The sequence below is a fragment of the Dipodomys ordii genome, unplaced genomic scaffold (genome assembly GCF_000151885.1).
Source record: "Dipodomys ordii isolate 6190 unplaced genomic scaffold, Dord_2.0 Scaffold25, whole genome shotgun sequence".
In the NCBI taxonomy this organism is placed as follows: Eukaryota; Metazoa; Chordata; class Mammalia; order Rodentia; family Heteromyidae; genus Dipodomys; species Dipodomys ordii.
Window position 1 is genome coordinate 3,717,438 of NW_012267241.1, and position 21,615 is coordinate 3,739,052.

Sequence of the window (21,615 nt, forward strand, 5' to 3'; positions counted from 1 at the left end):
TTTTCTTTCTTGCTATTGTTTCTAACATATTTATAAGATATTTTTTGTTGCTTTGTATGTCCCTCCCCAACAGTATAACCCCTGTTTTCACTGTATTTGATGTTGGTATAATTTGTGGAGGGGAAGGGAAAAAGCAAATTGTTTAAATAGGGATACAGGTAGTCCTATTGCAACAATGACATGTACAAGCAAGGAGATGTACAAGATGTTATGTCAAAAAATGAACTTTACAACTTTGGCTCGGGGGTGGGGAGATGGGAAGGGATGGGAAGGGGAAACAAAGGAGGAGGCAACAATGCTTGATAAGAAATGTACTCATTACCTTGGCATTAAAAATTTAAATTTAAAAAAAGAAATACAAATTGAAACAACATTAAGATTCTACCTCACCCCAGCTGGAATGGCCAATTTCATGAAAACTAACAACAATAGATGCTGGTGGGGATGTGGCCAAAAGGGAATGCTAATGTACCACTGATGAGAATGTAAACTCATTCAACATCTCTGGAAAGCAGTATGGAGGCTCCTCAAAAGATTAAACATAGAGCTTCCCTATCACCCAGAAATCCCACACCTGGGCATTTACCCAGATGACCACAAACCAGCCCACACTAATGCCACCAGCACAACCATCTTCATTGCAGAATTGTTTACCATAGGCAAGATATGGAATAAACCCAGATGCCCCTCAGCAGATAAATGGATCAAGAAAATGTGGTTATATATACAATGGAATTCTATACTTTCATCAGAAAGAATAAAATTGCCCCATTTGCAAGGAAATAGAAAAACTCAGGTAACAATTATTTTATGTGAAGTTAGCAAAAAAAAAAATAAGCTGCATAGTTTCTCTCATTTGTGATAACTAGAATGTACCTGTAAATCTACAAGTAACACTTTACTGATTGTAAAGACAAAAAATTCACTAGGGCATGATGAATTATACATGTTTCTAGACATTCACCCAATGAGACCAAAGGAGGATATTTTCTTTAAGTCATGGAACTTGAACTCTGAGCGTGGGCGCTGTCCCTCAGCTCTTCAGCTCAAGGCTAGCTCTCTACCACTTGAGCCACAGCATCACTTCTGGTTTTCTCATGGTTTATTGGAAATAAGAGTCTCACAGACTTTCCTGCCCATGATGGCTCTGAACCATGATTCTCAGATCTCAGCCTCCTGAGTAGCTAGGATTACAGGCGTGAGCCACCACCACCTGGTGAGGATATTCTTATGAGAGGATCACAAAGGCTCAATAGCTATGTGTGTGTGATCATGCAAAATAATATTTATCAAACTAAACTCCAAGAAATGGAAACAAGAGTTCTTTTTTTCTTTATTGCTGGCTTTGTTTTCTTTACCTTTTGCCATATTTGTAAGCGTATCTGTTTGGGGGAGGGAAAGGAGGGCACAGAAAGGGTGGGACAAAGGATGAACAAATGCAACAGTGATACTCACTAGATATTATGTTGAAAATAAACTATACAACTTGTGTGTGGAGATAGGGGGATTGGGAGAGAGGGAGGGAAGAGGTGACATTGCTCAAAAAGAAATGTACTCATCATCTGATGTATATAATGGCAATTCCTCTGTACATCACCTTTACAATAACAATAATATATATACATATATTTAAAACAGTGTTTATGTAGCTAAAATGTTCAAGCATCATGTTAACTGGCATCTTGTCCTTGCTGTGTTACCACATAATAAACAGTATCCCATGGTGAGCCCCCCACCATGATAGGGGCAGAAAGAAACCAGATAGGCCCACGCTCACTCCTGCATAATAATCCACCCATGCAAGAACAGATACATCCTTGCAAGACCTAAACCACTGTCCAAGGCCAGCATCAATACCTTCATGATGCCTCATGTTCTACTTATCTCCTATAAAGGCCTCACCACTTCCAAAATATTCCTTTGAAAGACTGAGCTTCAATGTGAGTTTTGTTGGGAACAAGGCACATTCAACCATAGCATCACTGGTACTGTAAGTTCAAGCTTTGGTTTCCCCTGGTTTAACCTCAGTCCTTAGCCATTTCTAATCTATCCAATTCTAATTACAGTGCCAAGGACCTACCAGGAAACATTTGTTGGATAAATTAATGAAAGAAAGAATGCTTAAGACAGATGATAAACATGGAAGCATATTGTATTTTCTTTTATATTCTATATACATAAGAACTGCAATAATATTACATTTACCAAGAACTAAGACAACATATCTGAGTATGACTTTGACAATCTATCTGGATATGTTCTCTAGGGCTCCTAAAGAGATCCCATTCCCCAAACAACCATTTCGTCTCTCTAAAGATTCTTTCTGGTGCATTATATATACTCTAATGAGCAAGTAATTATGTTGTAAAGGAGAAATTTTAAAAAATAATGAGTACTTAAAAAAAAGATTCTGTACAGGTGCTTCAAGAGCCAGATCCAACGTGTGAATGCTGTCGTTAGAGAATGGTCTTTCAAGGCACTATTGGCTCATGGACGAAAATGGTTTATTTGTATGAGGGACTGCAGCAGTATTGTGAAGGATAGATTTAAAAAACTGTTAAGGGAAATGAACTCCAAGAAAGGGACACAAGTTTATTTTTTTTCTTTTGATATTGTTTCTAACGTATTTATGAGGTACCATGTGATTTTTTTTGTTGCTTTGTATGTTCCTCCCCCATGGGATAACCCCTGTTTTCACTGTATTTGATGTCGGTACAATCTGGGGAGGGGGAAGGGATAAAACAAAATGTTTAAATAGGGATACAGGTTGACCCATTGTAACAATGAGATGTACAAGACACTATGTTGAAAAATGAACTTTACAATTCAGGCGGGAGGGGGGGAGTGTAATTGTGGAGGTGGGAGGGAAGGGATGGTAGGGGAAAAACAAGGAGGGGATAACAATGCTTGATAAGAAATGTATTCATTACCTTGCTCATGTACCTGTAACCCTTCTACAGTATTTTCACAATAAAAAAACATAAAAAAATAATAATGAGTACTCAAAAATGTTAGCCAAGTCACTTCTGAGTGGATGATCTATTTGGCACCTATTATATTAGAAACTTCTGCAAGTAAAATTAATATTAGAGATACAACCAACTTGAAAACAACCCTAGGATTCTTTTGGGTCTAAACTTACTCAAAAGCTCAAATCTTTAGAAACTATGACTGTGGCCAGTGATAATTTTTTCCCAACACACTTCAAGTGGTTCAAACATTACTCAGGAGTGGTGTTTTTTGTTTTGTTGTTTTTTTTTTAATCAATAGGATTTCCCTCAATTAGTTTGCTAAGTAAGTCATCAATGGAATTTACCCTCCAATGAAACTGAACATAAGTGGGAAAGTGGTGAGAATCTGGACATTAAATCCTGATTCTACTCTAGAAAGGTCTAGAATACATAGCTTTAGGAGGATAGAGCCTTATAGGACTCTGCTGTCATGAGGAAAATTTCAAAGAGAAGACTTCAAATTTGAGAGATAGGGACACTGAACACTCTTATTTTAAAAGAAAAGAAAAGCCCTAAGTACAGACAATGCTGTAGTTCCACCAGCATTCTCTTTCTGCAGCCTTCTCTCAGAATTATAAACCACTCACTACTAGACGGGTGAACCAAAGCCTTAGGTTTCAGTGATGCTTGTACTTAACAGCTGTGTGAGCATTATCCAGGCTTTCCTTTCCTGTAAACTTCAGCAGGTCTATTTAAAAAGTGACAAAGAAACTAAGGACGTCTCTCAGGACCCTCTTATCTCTGAAGTTCCTGGAATCAATAAGACTGTTCCTCTGTGCTGTTCACAAGTTTTCTTAATAGCCAACTTGGTAGAAACAAATTCCCCTCTTAGTGGAAAAAAGGAGCAGGAATAGGGTGTGAGATGCTTCAGGCTGACCTCTCATTGTTTTAAGGCTCTCATTGTTTTAAGGGTCTGTTGTTGCTAATGGTAGAACTTACGAATGGTGCTTCTTCACTCTGTATATCTTTGGGGTTAAGGCCGTGCTTAGAAGATTGATACCCAGGTATAGGAAAAGGAAAGGCAATCTGCTTTTAAATTAAAAAAAATATATCGAAGAAAGGATTATATAACTTTCAAAGAGCTCATTAACATGTACAGTATTCAAAAGAACCACCTAATTCATTAATTTATTCCCCCATTCTTCAAACATATATATGTATATTTAGTTCTATATGCACATAATTAATAGGCTAAAAATATAACTGATTACTATTCAAAACATATTTTGTAATTTTAAAGGAAGTTTCATTTTAGTTTTACTGAATAGCCTTGATACATATAAATATCTGTGCATATATGAAGTTAGTATTATTTCTGTTTAAATATAGAACAAATCTCAGAGATGCTTACGAGAGCCCAATAATTATTGGAGCTAATTCACTCAAATGTACAATAAAACACAGACTTTATTATTCTTTGTAATATTACTTGTTATGCATCTATTTCTTTTGTACTTCCTATTAAATCATATATGTGACCATCTGCTCTTATTTTTACCCTGTCCAGTAAGTGGCAGTGAGCTTGACCATATTATTGCCCCTTTTTCTTCATTTGGTTATTTGTAAATGAAAGTCCTATAAAAGTTCAGGCTCTGACCAGAAGTATTTGAATGTGAGTTTCTTTTGAAGGCAAATACACTAGCATCCCTGGATCACAGATGAAACAGCTGAAGTTGGATCTCTGCTCTGACACTAGTTTCCTATCAACCTCTCCAGGCCTCAGGCCTGACACCTGTCAACAGGTAGGAATTCCTGCCCAGCACAATACAATTTTGTCTCTAATGTTGAGTGGAATATATAGAAATACGTCAAAAGCCAAAAGTGAACCCATGAATATGTGCTATGGTTATAGTGGTTCTAAATATGTGGCTAAGAGAACAGATAATAGCCAGTGCTGGCTTGGATGCAGGCTTGGGGATCAGGCAAGTCCAGAAGAGAGGGATTTGGATCGATTTCCTAAGCAAAGACACAAAGTCCATAAGCAGCTCCGTGCTTAGAAAATAAGGAACAGTTGGTCTCACAGCTTGGCCAGGCAGGAGGATTGGCATAGATCCTCAGATCATCGTGTTCTGCCTGGTGAATTGAGTGGGCCTCACCAGGGGCTGGAAGTTAGCCTCCTTCTGGCTGTGGAAATGCAGGGGAGGTTGTGACCACCTGTTCTCTCAGGATGTCGCTGAACCTTTTGTACATTTTTCTGCAAAGGCAGAGCCCAAACCAGGCCCTTGGCAAAGTCACAAACAAAAGCCATCTTTTGCCTTCAGTCTCCCTCATTTCTACACATCTTCCCAAGTCTAGCCACATAGTGCTCTCAAAAATGCCCAGTAGCCACTAATAGCTCACGTTCCTGATGCAGGAGTCCCACAAAATAGCCTGCAGGGACATTCCCTTACACCACAGCTGTCTCTACCTCCCCCCCCTGCACAAATTCACAGAAAATAGACTACCTTTTCACACCCCTATCTGCAACTTTCCAGCTGGGAAATTCAACAGATAAATAGCCCACTCTGAAGAGCTTATAAAAGATGATCAAATTAAGAGCTAACTCCCCTTTAAAAATGATAGAATGTTAACAATAGGCTGTCTTAAGTAATCCCTTCTCAAAATGATGAAGAAATAATGAACACTAAATACACTGTCTACAGGAAAATCAATGGAATCACAAGGTCATTGTCTTGACTATACTTCTAAGCAGAAGGATTAGCACAAGAATTATCCAGATTCTCCACTAAAACATCTCATTTCTGAACTGTGATAATGGAATCTATAAACAACCAATAGACAGATCTGAAAGGCATTCACACACACACACACACACACACACACACACACACAATGGGCTCTGTGAACCTGAAAGAGCATACAATATTTATGAGACCAGTGTCTATGGCTGACATCAATGGACATATAGAAAGCTTAAAGTGACATACAGCAATTCAAGTCATGCATTTGTATTCATTCTTTTTGATAAATTGTAAACAAACCAAGAACCACTATCTTGTCTCAACCCTCAAGAGGTCACTAACCCTTGGAACTCAACTCCTCCTTTAGAAAAATCAGAGTTTAGAATCTACCTAGTTGTTCTACATGTGGGCCCTGCAGAATGTCCCAAACTATTATAATGGTCATGCATTTTTAAAGAACAATTGGCATTCATTTTTAGGGGAACTATATCTTCATCACTTTGTGTGGTAATAGTCCACATCAAAGTAGATTCTTTCACTTTCTTTATTGTAAAGATGATATACGGAGGGGTTACAGTTACATTAATAAGGAAATGAGTATGATACTTATTGAACTTTGATACCCCTCCCTCATTTTCTCCCGCTATATCTCTCTTCCAACACCCTTCACACCCCCAAGTTGTAACATTCATTTCCAACATAGTGTCTTGTGAGTATCACTGTTGCATTGGTTCACCCTTTGTCTATTGTCTCACTATTTCTGTGATTCTTCCCATCCCCAAATCAGATAAACTTATAGACAATATGAAGGACACAAAAATCAAAAACAGTAACAACAGAAGGTAAACCAAAGGGGGAAAATGAAAGGAAAAAAACCCTCTTATTTCTGTATCTTGTAGTGGATTTCTATTAGTATCATTTTATAAGGTCACATGTACATAGCTATTGAGCTACTGTGATCCTCTGCTACAACAAATGCTGGATATCAGGCAGACTAGATTTCTTTGGCTCTGGCTTACTTCACTTAATATGATTTTTTCCCAAGTCTTTCCATTTCCTAACGAAGGGAACTATGTTCTTCTTTCTGATGGAAGCAGAGAATTGCATTGTGCATATATACCACATTTTCTTGATCCATTCATCCACTGAGGGGCATTTAGGTTGATTCCATATCTTGGGTATGGTAAATAACAGTGCAATGAACATAGTTTAAGAAGACACAAACACAGGAAGAGATTTATTAGAGAATATACCTATGAAAGATGAAGAGGGAAAAAGCAGAAATTGGCATGGAAAAAGTTTATTCTGACCATGATGTGTTTGGAACCTGTAAAAGGAGAAAAGAATGAAGGAATTGGGTAGAAAGGACCTTGGACAATAGTGTAGTCATGAAAGATCTGAAGCAGGCCATTGTAGAGGCCATGATTCATTAGAGCTCATTAGAGGAATTCTTCATCTTGAAGATTTCAGGACTGGCTTGGTTTGAGAATTCCAACTGTTACTAGTCATTCACTGGGTGCAGCCCAGTGAAAAGAATGGCTTTGGTATCAAGGCCATTCAATTGCATGTAGCAACTGAATGCTGTCAATCAACAATGTCCCATCAACAGTTTGTCTACCATGACCATCACAAAATGGGACTCTCAGACACACAATGCAATTCATAAAGAAAAGAAATGAAACATTAACTTGGAAGAATGCATTTCTTGCTCTGTGATGAGTAAGATAAAAAGGTAGATATTTACTAAATACCTTCTGGGACTCACACTGTGAGTATACAGCTTACATTACTAAAGAAAACAGATACTTCCCTGTCCTTAAATGTTAGAAACGGTGCAATTGTTGGAAATAATTTGACATTTAAAATTAAAAGATGTATATGTCGGCACACATGTATATGACAATATTTTCATGTCACAGAATCTAATCTGCTTGTATGTCTTGCACTTTGCTATTTTCACTTCTGCTCTGCTCTGTTCTGGTTTTTTATAATGCTGGAATTGAATCGATTTCATGCCTGACTAAAAGGTTATAAGCAGTATTTTGAAAACGTAATTTTAGCGAATATTCTCTAAGGTTTTTCTTACCCTTTCAAATCAATGACTCCATCACTCTAGGCTTTTTATTGTCCCTCAAACTCCTCTAAACTACTTACCAACTATTAATCTTTATTTAAAGTTGGGCCCTTTGTAATCATATAAAGAGTCAAACTGATCTTGCACAACCAAAGAAGTTTCTACATCTGGAATGATTTTGGCTACAATCTATAATATTACTTCTATCACATCCTTTCTACCTTCTTCCATTAGTGACCTTGTTGAATAGCTTTGAAATATTCGTGCTTTTTCTTTAAATGGTACATTTTGTTCTTTACTCTTAGAGAAAAATCCATTTCCCCCCAACACTACAACTTCACAAAACAAACATTTGTATGACACACTCAAAAACAAAATGTGGACTATGCATTTCCCAAGAACATCTTCTCTCCCTGTCATTTCTCCCCTGCTAGAATCTGGTTTTATCTAAGATCATAGTGCTTGTACCAAAAGTGTTTTTTCCTGCAGAATAAAGTTACTTTAAAAATAGAGCAGGGTAAGAGATAAAAAAGAATAGCACTTTCAGATAAGTATATCATACTTTTCTGGTTATATGGACAAATTGGACCAATGATGTTTTTCTATTTATTTCTATTTATTTATGTTTGGTCATTTGCTAGTAGAAGGGAATTCAAAGTCATAAAAGAAAAAAGAAGACATTTTTGTAACGTATGTTATAAAGAATGCAATAATGATGTTCAAAGAGGTGTAAACACTCCCTTCTGTGCATTAGGTAATGTGGCACATGGAAATACAATAGAATCTGAGCTAGAAAATGATTACTGGAGTCCAGCTTCTCTCCCTTACAGAAAGAGATGATGACCAAAGACCTGTATTCTCCACCAAAGAATTTACAAGGCATGCAACATGAATTCATGAGGATCATAAGTAAATAGAGAAAAGGGTTTGCATAAGACTTATATAAGGAATATGAAAAATGTAGCTCCTGGGAACTCAGGAGACAGCAGCTCAGTGTCTTTATGCATTGCCAACAGCTGCCTCTGACAACTAAGAGAGAAAAAAAAGATTCAGAGTCTTAAGGGAGAAATGGTAGCATCTTACTGCAGGCTTAAGGTAGGTTCCAGAGCCCATGAGGAGAGAATCCTGACAATTATACCTCTTTGTAAGCAACTAAAAATAATTCAATGTAAGTAAAAGAATAATAGTTTGAAACCTATATACTCTGCTTTCAATCTATGATCTTGGTCAAGTTTCACTTTACATAAATCTCAATCCCTTCATGTAGTTTTCAGAAAGTCCATCTGTCCTATATTCATACCATTCTTATATTATCAAAAGATATAAATCAGGTAATAGAATTTTAGAAACATTAGAGTTCCTTAGACATGAATATTTCATTCCACAAGCATATACTGAGACCTTCTGCTTAGATCTAGGAATATAATTACGAATTGCCTGACTGAGCCACTTCAACTGTTTGCAATGAAACTAACTGGGAAAAGAGGTAAGTAGGGTTTCACAGAAGAGGATATGCATGCAATTTATTGAAAGACATAAAATAGCTCACCAATCACAAAATATAGTAGAGTTGGAATGTAGACTTAAAAGAAAAATCTAGGACTAGGAATATATCTTAGTAGTAGAATAAATGTTTAGCATGTGTAAGGTCCTAGGTGCAGTACTCACAACCAAAAAGGGAGAAAGAAAAGTTGGAAAAAAGGAAGGAGGGGAGGGAGGGAAAAAAAGAGGAGGGAGGGAGGGAAAAAAAGAGGAGGGAGGGAGGGAGGGAAGTAGGGAGGGAGGGAAGAAGGAAAAAGGACTCCAAAATATATATGTCTGGAACTGGGTCCATAATGAATGTGGTATATATTCTTCTTCTCTAGACAGACAATCAGTATGAGGAGGTATAACCCACACTGCACAGGAGAAGCGTGTCGGTGATGTTGGTGCAGCAGTCAATGAGAAAAACCTTAGCCAGGAGTTGAGAATCATACTTCAGAACAAGACACGAGCTAATAGGAGGGCCCAAGGGCACATGGAAATTCAGGAAGGAAAAATGGCCAGGTTATATGAGTGCCAAGAGCCCTGCAAATCTGTTTCATGCAGGTGAGAGTGGAAAATAAAAATGGTTTGTGAATGGTTTTCAATGGAGACCTAATGAGTTTATTCTTTATCCTGCAGGTAGTGACTCTCAGAATAAAGTGTACCAAGCAGACAAATGGTAGCATTAGGAAGAATAATTCTGGCAGCACCGAACTTGATACACTGAAGCAGGAAAGACTGCTTAGTTGTTGCAGACATAAAGCATCACTGACTGATGTGGACCAGACAAAATGAAGAAAGAAATGGAAGAAACAGCTATCTTTTTCTCATCAGTCAAATAGTGATGGTTTTTTATCATAGTATCAACTCAGGGTCTTACTGAAGATGAATTTATTTCATTTAAAAATTTTAATACCAAGCAGCTGCTCTTGTTTGAATGTATATCCCCTGGGAAACTCATATTGAAATCTCATCCTCACTGTGGTGATATTAACATGTACAATATTTGAGAAAATGATCAAATAACTCAATTGGTGTCATATATATTTGTCATATTGTAATATGCATAGTGTATATTGTATATGTTATGTTTATACATGCTTACGTACATGTTGACATACACATCAACTATGTGTAGTAAGCCCACCAATGTATAGAACTACTTTATAAAAGGACTGGGGATGGCAAGGAACTAACTTAGGCCATGTTTTATTCTTCTATTTCTTTTACCACATAGGAACACAGTATTCCCTTCTTCAGAAGATGAAGAAACAAAGTGACATCTTGGAAGGAAATATCAAGCCATTTGCCTAACATTGATGCTGCCAGTATGTTGATCTTAGAATTCCATCCTCTAGAACTGTGAAAAAATAAATGTGTTCTTTAAAAATTACCCATCTCTGGTGTTCTGTCATTCTGCGATTTTCTGTTTCTGATGGTTTAACACATATTTTAAAAGATCATCACTAGGACTATGAAGGACTAGAAGGCTGATCATTAAGCTCAGCTCTGAACTGAGTCAAGAAAGAAAACTGAGGCACAGATAAGAGACAGGACCATCCTAAGGCATTCAATATTAGTGGGAAAAGGAGAACAGATCCATATTTATGAACTCCCACCTGCTCAGAGTTTTATCCTAGAACCATCATTCATCATTCAGAGACAGAAGGACACAGAGTGAGGATGTTGCTCTTGACTCTCAATTCTTCAGCCCCATCTGATCACACACCACTAAATCTTACCACAGAAGAACCCTGGTGCTGCAAGCTGGAAATGCACAATGAATAATTACAGTCCCGTGACAGATTTCAAATGAATGTTTATTGGGTTCAGTAGCACCGTGCTGAAGTGGACAGCAAATCCACTGTCTTGGAATAGTATAATCTGGAATCCCTTTGCTCTGAAGTCTGGCTGTGATTTATGGCTCTGGTTCCCATTTCCTGTGTTCACTGAAGCTCACATATCAATTCCAAATTCAAGAGCTGGACATTGGCATGAGCCCATGCTGTAATCCTAGCTACTTAGGAGTCTGAGATCTAAAGACTCATGGTTCAAGGCTAGCCCTTTAACCACAAAAGGCAGAAGTGGCGAGGAAGAGGGGAGATGGGAGGGCAGGGATGGTAAGGGGAAACAAAGGAAGAGGCAACAATGCTTGATAAGAAATGTACTCATTAGCTTGCTCATGTAATTGTAACCCCTCTGTACAGTATTTTCACAATAAAAAAACTTATTAATAAAAAAAAAGCTAAAAGTGGGCTGTGGTTCAAGTAGTAGAGTAATAGCTTGAGCAACAGAGCCAGGGGAGAACACTCAGTCCCCAAGTTCAAGCCCCACAACCTGAACAAAAAGAAAGAAGAGGAGAGAAACTCAGTTTCACTTGGATGAGGTCCCTTAAAGCCTGCTTTGTCAACTTCTCCTGGAAACCGGGTCCCTGTCCCAAATCCTTAGCCACTGACTGGCATTCTCCTTAAACCAAAAAAGACAACTTGCCATGGCTCTGATTTATATCATTCCCATTGCTCAAAAACTTACTGACACATTTTAGTCCTACACAATTCCAGACTCCCTTAGAGCCAAACCACCTAAGACACAATAAAAACAGCAGGTTGAGAGGACAGCAATGTCCAGGAGACCCAAAATGCAATGGGCTAGAAGCCAAGACCCTAGAAGGTAAACAGAAGGGGTAGCTGCCATATGCAGCGATGAGCCCCCAAGACAAGCAGATTCCCGACATATGCTTGCTGGACTCCGCTTCATTTTACCTAGAGCTTATTTGATCTGACTTCAGCTGTCTGAATTAAATTGGTTTTGGTTGTTTATATGCGGGTGTGGGTATTCTTCACATATAGCCACCAGGTTTACTTGTGTTTTGACCTATCTCTATGGTTCTTATAGCAAGATGAGAAGTAAAACAAATAAACCACCCAGAACCATCAAGGCGGGGCTCTTCCTTTCTCTAATGAGCCGCCAGCAGCCAAATAAATGATGCTTTCTGATAACGCACACATATTGCAGTAGCCATGGAAACACACTTAGCAACAACGAAGCCTTGACCTTTCCCCATCTGTTTAGAATCTTCACAATGACACGTTAATTTCAACATATGAAAACAAAACATTAAAAAAAAAAAGAATGGCATAAATGTTACTTTAATTCTCAGGCAGATCCTAGACCAGTGTGGGTAACATTCATAAATAAAGAAGAAATCAGGCAGTCAGTTTTAACCCAATACTCCAACATGGAACCTGAGTGACATTTCACAGATATTAAAGAAGATGACTCAAACATATTCTGCTGTTGACTGAGACACTCCTGGAAAGGCTCCAAAATTGGGCCAGAGATGGACAGCAATGGGCAGAAACACTAGCCAGTAAAAATACTCCTAAGGACCATAATTGAGATTTACAAAACTAATACTCTGGGAGAACAAAAGCTTTTTTTTTTCTATGCAGTTATTGTTAGTAGCCTAAGGCTGAAAACAATGGAGACAGATTCAGTCCAATTTTACTCAATCAAATAAACGTTTAAGGAGGCTGTCTCAATTTTCATAGATATCAGAGCTGGTTATAAAGAAATGATGCCACATAGGTTCTGTCTCTAAAGCAATATACTTTTTGTAAATATAGAGCTATTAACTCACTTAAATCAATTACCAAAAAAAAAAAACCTCTGGAAGGCAGGATGAACATTGCAGAAGTAACAGGGGAAAGATCCTCCAAGTCAATTGAGATAAGCTTAAAAAATTAAGAACATGGTCAAAAAGTTAACTCTCCCAGATGTACATAGAAGGATCAAAGATATATTTAACTCTTTGATAAAGGGGTAGACCAGATGACAAAGTTGTTTTGGGGAAAAAAGAGGGATTGTGATACTGATATATGTCAGTGGAATGAGAGAATAAGATTGCAAACTTGAACTGAAAATTACCAGACAGTAGAGCCACAGCATTGTGTTCATATGTATGTGTGGTAGAGGGGGGGATTAGGTGCCTGTTTTGCCCAATAAAGTCATTTGCAAGGGATCAATCATCTATAATTTAGCATCAAATTTTGTAAAGGCAGAGCCTTCATCTAAGAGTAAATAATAAGTGAAGTGAGGGTACCCTCTCCGGTGTGTGTAATGACCTGTTGATGCATTTGTTATTAAACACTGCATGCCTGCAAAGACATTCAGGATCATTATGCCTTATTCAAGTTTGGGTAATTTTCCTTCACAATGTCAGAATATAAGTAGCAAGCAACAGAGGAAACAAACATCATTAAAAACTAAAGGAAGAATGGGATGACAAGGTCATATTCAACATCCACTTGAGTACATTATTAGGAGTAAAACCACATGCTCAACTGTAGTTTGCTTAAGAGAAAAATAAGACTCCACTTCAATCAGAACAATATAGGATTGGGCATACACTATTTCACAGGATTAGAAATATATTGAGAATCAATTTTTTTCCATGTACTAAAAATCCCTGTGGGTTACAAACAGACTAAAAATGGAGGAGGAAATCAAAAGGAAATAGGTTTTAAGATTTACTGACTTCATAGGGGAAAACAATAAATCATGAGCTGCATACAGAAATGAATTTGACTTGGTTGGTATTGTATCCCTGAGAGAAATATACAATGGTCAACAGTTGGCATTTTTAGTTAGGAGCTAACTACTATATGTAATATATCCAATATATTCAAAATATATATTACTCTCCAATTTCATGTTTATGTATGAAATATTATGGAAGGGAAGAAAGGGGAAAAGAAAAGAAAAGAATGAAAGGGGAAATATGAAGGCTAGGAGAAGCAAGGGAAGGAAGAGGAAGTTGAGACAGAATCAGCATACAGAAGAGATGAACCCACAATAAATTCCTATACGTGGCTATTCAAATGTCCTAAATTCAGAAAACAGACAACACAAAACACTGATGGGGATGCTGAGCCACAGGAACTCTTGCTCACTGCTGCTGAGAACACTAAATGACATAGTCACTACGGAGTATCATGGCAGCTTCTTACAAAATACACTGTATCAAGAGTGAACCCTGATACCTTCATGCCAGTGTTAGCTTATCAATTGTTATGGATGGTGGGAGATGTTGATTACAGAAGCGTCTACGTAATGGTGGGGCCAAATGGATGTACAAGAAATCTCTGTACCTTCTTCCTAATTTTGCTATGAATTTTAAACTTCTCTTAAAATAGTTTACTAAAAAGTGAGGGAAAGATGAAAGGGAAACAATAGATTTTAAGAAAGTCTTAAGGCCAGGTGTATGTGGCTAACTCCTGTAATCCTATCTATTCAGGAGGCTGAGATCTGAGGATCAACCTTTAAAACCTGCCCAGGCTTGAAGGTCCTTGAGACTCTGATTCTCTAATTAACCACTGAAAAAGCAAGAAATGGAGATGTGACTGAAGTGTTAGAATATTAGCCTTGAGCATAAAAGCTGAAGGATAGTGCCCAGGCCCTGAATTCAAGCTTCAGGCCTGGCACAAAAGAGAAGGGGAGGGGTGGGGAAGAGAGGGGAGAAGAGGAGGAAGGAAGGAAGCAAGTGAGGGAGGAAGGGAGGAAGACTAGTTCTGATTATATTTGACTGAAGGTAACTGAACACTCATGAAATAAAACTTAGGAAGAATGAAGAGGACCAGCAAACTGTGGAGACAGAGCAGCTCATGAGAACTAGAATTGAGGCAAGATAAAATTTGCTTTCAAAGATTTGTTTGGACTTACTGTTATAAATCACATTCCTTGATGGGTCATTCTTCAAAGTCATTTGGTTTCTCAATTCTTTAACTGCAGAGGGCAGAACTATACTCTGGTCCCTATGAGAATACCACACTGGCTGAAGGTACTCAAACTCCCCTTCGAGACTCAACTTATCTCAGACTCAATTCCCTCCAGGCAGGGTCTCCTGCTTCCAAGGAAACACATCCACAAGGATCAGGGTGTCCCAGGACCTTAGCAAGCCCCAGGTCCCTGGCTAGCTTCACCTGTGGCCATAGTGATATGATCCATATGTTGCAGGATGTAATGAAGTGCAGATAGTGGTAGAGTGCTTGAAGCCCTGGGTTCGATTCCTCAATACCCCATAAACCGAAAAAAAAAAAAGTACTGCTGTGTGGCTCAAGTGGCAAAGTGCTAGCCTTGAGCAAAGCCAAGCTCAGGGACAGTGCTAGGCCCTGAGTTCAAGCTCCAGGACTGGCAAAGAAAAAGAATCTCTTTCCAGGAGTTTGGTGGCCCTCTGTGCTCAAAGCATGACCGCTGCCACGAGGACCAAGCAGAGGAGGGCACGCATCCGGATGGCTGGGTCTAGGAGACAGCTGAACAACCCAACCCTTCTCTTCCCTTCTTTACAACGCCTCCTCCTCCCAGCCTTGTTCTTTACCCTCAGCCCCCCATGCACCCCACCCTGCCTTGAGGAGGTTAAGACGAGTCCGAGAGAAGGTACTTGGAAGCTTTGTGCTTTTAATTTCTGCCTAATGACTTATTGGCCAAGGCGCTTTCATATCGTGTTACTTAACAGCCTTTCCCGCACAATAAAGTGTGCTTGGCGCCCATCTCGGCCCACAAACTCTACAATTAAGCGATCGTTTGTCCTCGGGAGCTTGACAGAAACAGGATTCTGAGGCGGGCTGGGAGGAGCTCAAATTTATTAAAGTAATAAATAACCTGGAAGCCCCCACCAAGCCGCCGCCTCCCATTCTTATTTACTTCCTCCTCGTGGCTCCTGAGACGGGGCTGTGGGAGACTTAATTGCTTGGAAAGAAAGTTGCCTAAGAATTGCACCACACTCGTACTCCAGAAACAATAAAATAAAAACTGGGAGGATCTGGGGCTACCGTTTAAGGCCAGCCCTGCTGCTGGCTGGCTTAGCAACTTGGCAAATGCTTGCTTTTTCTGTTTCTAGAACAGCAGCGCTTACTTGTACATATAAACTCATTCAGGGAGACCGGAGCCATCTCTGGCAGGAGGGAGACTCACTAAAACCAGGCTCTTCCTCGCCTTGTAGTCTATCCTTCTCCCTGTATTTGACCTTCAATTATATCTTTCCAAAATCATAGGCAAATACTCCTTTAGATTAAAAAAAAAACTTTCCCACATATTGCTTTGTGCTTCATATTTTTTAACTATTTCCTCAGATGTTTCATATCATTTAATCAAAATTTGAAACAATTATGACTTTGTGTTTGTGTGTGTGTGTGTGTATGTGTGTGTGTGTGTGGTGCAGGAGATACTAATTTGTCAGAAGAATGCATCAGTCTACAGTATTTTATTATCCAAGGCATTTTAGTATATCAAAACATTAGATGAGGAGAATGGTATTCCAGAAAGTCAAATAAACCCATATCAGTGCTCACAACCATCTTCACAAACGTATTTGTCTACTCTCTCAACCCAGAACCTAGAAAGCAATCGTCCTTCCTATAGCTTCTCTATTAGGGACCAGTCAGCCACTAAGTTTTCTATGTTCAACTTAAGCTTGTGAAATACACAACACATAAAATGAGCCAGTTTGAAGCAAATAATTAATTCAGTGTTATTTAGTGCTCTCCTAATAGGGTGCACTGCAAAATAAAAGCAGTCACTTTTTGTTTTCCCCTGAATCTAATAACAATCATGAAAAATTCCAATCTGTTTTTGTCCCTTGGCCCCTTATATCTGGCTTATTTTATTTGAATGAACATGTTCAAGGTCCACCCACATTGGAACATGGATTAGTGCTTCATTCCTTGTTATAGTGGGTGATAGTCCATTGCATAGATTTATCTCATGTTTATCCATTCATCTATTTCTTACTCAGTAGGGCAAGACTCTAAGGGAAAATCTCCCAGCAAGTTGAATTGCTTCTTCATGATTCAGTCACTGAAGACAGTAAGGTCACAATGCCCACCAAAGTGACAAGGCCATCTTGAGTGAAATAAAGGAAACATAGACACCACTGCTCAAGGCTGGGAACATCCCGTGACATTGCAAGAAGCGATCATGAGATAAAGATCTTAGCGTGGCCATCTTGAAAAAATATATTAATGCCAGAAAGAGAAAACTAAGAGTTTGAAGTGTTTTCTTATGGGGAGAGAAATTGAAGCAGATTTTTGCACATCTCGTACTTCTTAAAATAATTACATACAACTCCTTAAAATAGTTTTGTGGATCAATTTGGTAAATTTAAAAAAATATTAAAGAAAGAAGCTGGTGTGCCTCCATAAATAAGTATATGAATTCTTGGGCATTCAGAGACATAGCACTGATTTATGTCCCAATCATTATAGCTGCACTCTGAAGAGTACATCACAGCCTAAATGTCATAAACCAACATCAGTTGTTGGGAATGGTCTTCGTAGTTGATCCTCCGAAACTTGACATTGGTTTCAACCATGAATATGGGTAAAACCTTGGAATAGGAATGACACCAAATCAGCCACATATGGAGTTAGTGACTAGATCTTATGGCCAATACTCTTTATAACAACTCTAAGAAGCTACCATAAGTTCTTTGGAATATCACCAAAGAACACGTGTTGGGGTTTTTGTTTGTTTGTTTTTTTGGGGTTTTTTGGCAAGGAGTAAATGTTCACTTAATGTTGAATCTTTAAATCCCTGAATGAAAGGAACAATTGATTGATACTCAAAGATCAAAGTTGATTTCATTATTCAAAGATTTTCTTCCCTGTTTTTACATATTTTTTTTTATTTTTTTAGGTCCGGTCGTGGAGTCTGAACTCTGGATCTGGGCGCTGTCCCTCAGCTCTTCAGCTCAAGGCTAGCGCTCTACCACTTGAGCCACAGCGCCACTTCCGGCTTTTTTCTTTTTTGCTTATGTGGTGCTGAGGAATCGAACCCAGGGCCCCATTCATGCAAGGCAAGCGCTCTACCACTGAGCCACCTTCCCAGCCCCATATTTTTATTCTCTTTAGTTGTACAACAAAGCAGTGGGTCAACAAAGCAGTTTGTGAATACAGTGCTTCTTGATCACTATCATTCCTTTCAACATTCTCACCCACCCTTCCCAACCTACCCTTTCCTTTATTTATCTTAATTTTAGGTTGTATATTTAATATTTTGCCTTTTAAAACAACAGCTTGTGTGCAGAATGTCTTTTGATCTGTCATCAACTTCACCAGCCTTCCACCCACCCAGTCCCTTATATTTCTCAATTCTTGAGGTATATACAATGAATTCTGGCCTGTTTTCTATTTCCCCAAAGTATTGTCACCCTAGAAAAGGGAAAATGTTGTATGTAGAGGTGACAAGGAAACAACTCAGAGAGTTCTGGGGATCTCTACTTAAACTTGGTAATTGAGAATGAAAAACACTTGCATTAGTAGCTTTGTATAGGTTTTGCCAATTTAATTAATCTACTAAAACCCAGACACATGACCCTAACCTGCAGTTCTTTGTTTTAAAGTTTTTCTTTTATCTATTCCCACCTGCCACAATTGAGATACCAAAAATCACTGATTTCTTGCAATATTTTCTATGTCTGAAGATGTTGGCATGAAAATAAGTCCCCAAGTACCTATGTTCATAACAAATAGTCTAGAAAAGTTCACACATTTCCACTGGGTCTATGAGTAGCCTTGCAGTGCACACACCTCCATGTTAAAGTCCCATCAGACACGTACTTGCACAATATTGGGGCAGTGAAATTGCCAGAATTGTGAAATGTTGCCATGGGAGAGGCATTTTTCTTCTCTTTTTTTTTTTGGTTCAGATAACAATTAAAACTAGAATCTTGATGTCTTCATCCTGGATTCAACATTACAATATCATGATGGTAATATTTCTCAAAATCCCATGAATGAGATATTAGAAATTACTATTTGAATTCTTAAAAATTATTACAATCATTAGAAATTAGTTCAGGGATACTATAGAAGTAGGCCTAGTACTGGAAATAGAAAATGGGAGCTCTATTACCAATATAGGTAGCAGAAGTATGCATTTATCAATCACACATGCATGCATACATGCATGTGTACTCACACACATACACACACACAAGCACACAATAACCAAATGACCCTGACTATTGCTTCATGGAACACTGAAAAAATCATTTTATTTCTATCAGCCAAAGTGACCCAATGTATGACACCTGACAAATAATACATTGTTTGGTAGTTTCTGTTGTATTTAATACCATGACCTGCACTAACCAATACTCTCCACACATTAGTTTCTTTTCCTCATATATACAATGGAGATATTTTATCTCTAGAAGTCTTCCAATTATTACACTCTTTGAGTTGACAAATGTGAAATGATCCATCATGAGCTGTAAGCATGTGCAACTATTATATGAAGGAATAAGTTTAGCTTAAGAAAATTCCAAGAACAATGAAATTTATCTCTGGAGAAAAACAAAAAAAGAGGTGAGATTTGGGGAAAGTGATTGCAAAGAGTTGGTGTATTTCCCTCACCGTCAGGAGAAAACTAAAAGCAGAAACTGAACAGTTGTTCTCTCTGCATATTTCAGGATACATTTGAAGTTAGAAATGGTTATCAATTTTGCAGCTGGTGTGGTAACACACAACTGCAATCTCCATATTTGAGAAGCGGAGGCAGGAAGATCACAAGTTCTAAGCCAACTCAGGCTACAAAGTGAGACTCTATCTTTAAAAAAAAAAGTATTAATTCTAGTATGATGACAGCTGTGTAAAAACTATATATTGCATTTGTTTTGTGGTATTTCTTGAATATTGTCATAACTTTCTCTAATTTTACCTGAACCTAGCTTTTCTCAGTTTTCCAATCTCTACTCAAACTTCCATTTATTTAATATGTGTATGTCAATGTGTGTGTGTGTGTGTGTGTGTGTGTTTATGTGTACCTTTTCCCCTTTTTATGACTGTCCATGGGACATTTCAGGCTTATACCTATAATCCTACATAGATGGACAGAAAAATCTGAGATTCTTATCTTCAATTAACCAGCGAAAGGCCAGAAGTAGCATTTTAGCTTCAGTGGTAAAGCACCGAATTTGAGTAAAAAGCAAATCAAGAGGGCCTTGAGTTTAAGCTCTAGCACCATATAAGAGAGAGACAGACAGACAGACAGACAGAGACAGAGACAGAGACAGAGAGAGAATGAAGTTTGCTGGGAAGGATGGGTGAGAATACACAAGAACAAACTAACTGAGGCTAGAGAAAGACTAAAGGCCACATGCTCCACAGCTCAATGGCGCTGCTACTAAGTTCCCAGTCCATCCACCAAACTGAAAAACCTTGTAATTCATGAGCTAATGTGTAGAAAGCCTTTCTCCATTCCTAAGGAAACATTATCCCTAGTTTCACTTAATAAACTTAAAAGCCATTACTAAAAGGATCAAGTGTTTCCTGAGTCATTTTAATGCCCACTAAAACAGAATTCAAAAACATCTATAAAAATACAGAAATATCCAATAATCCCCCCAAATAAAATCCCAATGTCTAGAATCATACAGTCCTAGAAAATACAATTAAACAGCCGGAAGTTGACCAAGTTTAAATTTACCTGGGACTATAGCAAATGTTTCAATCAGCAAATAAATGCATTTAAGTAGTCATAGCAATTAGCAACGGCCTTGACATAACACAAAAAGCAATATGGTAGTGAGCACTCTGGTGCTCACTCTCTCTCCCTTCTATATATCTCAGAGAAGCACTAAAAGTTCTGAAATCCAGAAATCAAAACAGGCACAAAGAAAGTTCCAGGAAAGCTTGCTGCTCCTTCTCGACAATGGACTGGGAAAAGATCAACCTAATAGAAAAGCAAAACTGTGAGCAATATTCAGACTGCTCCAGCCAAGCAACCATGGAGACAACCACTCCTTCTCCCCCCCCCCAAAACCCCCACTGCTGTTTCAGTGGCACCATGAGAATCACAGTTCTCAATAAGTGAAGAAGTTGGGGTCACTCGAGTTTTCCCATCAGGGTAATACTGGAAGGAGAGAGAAATGAACTGAGCTGACATGTAATAGTTAAAAAGCAGAAGGGCACAATTGATACGTTGCTTTCTCCAGGGAGCTTTGATCACTACCCAAGGAGAAGATTAACTTCCACTCATTAGTTACAATGAGGCAAGTGAGGAAGCATTTTCCCTCTGGTAGGATAGACCCAATAATGTGATAATAAAGGAAACTGGAAGAAGAAAGAAGATATAGAAACTATCTTGCTGTGACATTTTTCTGTAAATCTGTAACTATGTTAAAAGTAAGTCTATAGAATATATATATAATATATATAAAGCAAACTAGGAGTGGAATGGTGGCTCATGCCTGTAATTCTAGCACTTAGGAGTCTGAAGCAAGTAAATCCCAAATTGAAGGCCAGACATAACTGCATGATAAGACTCT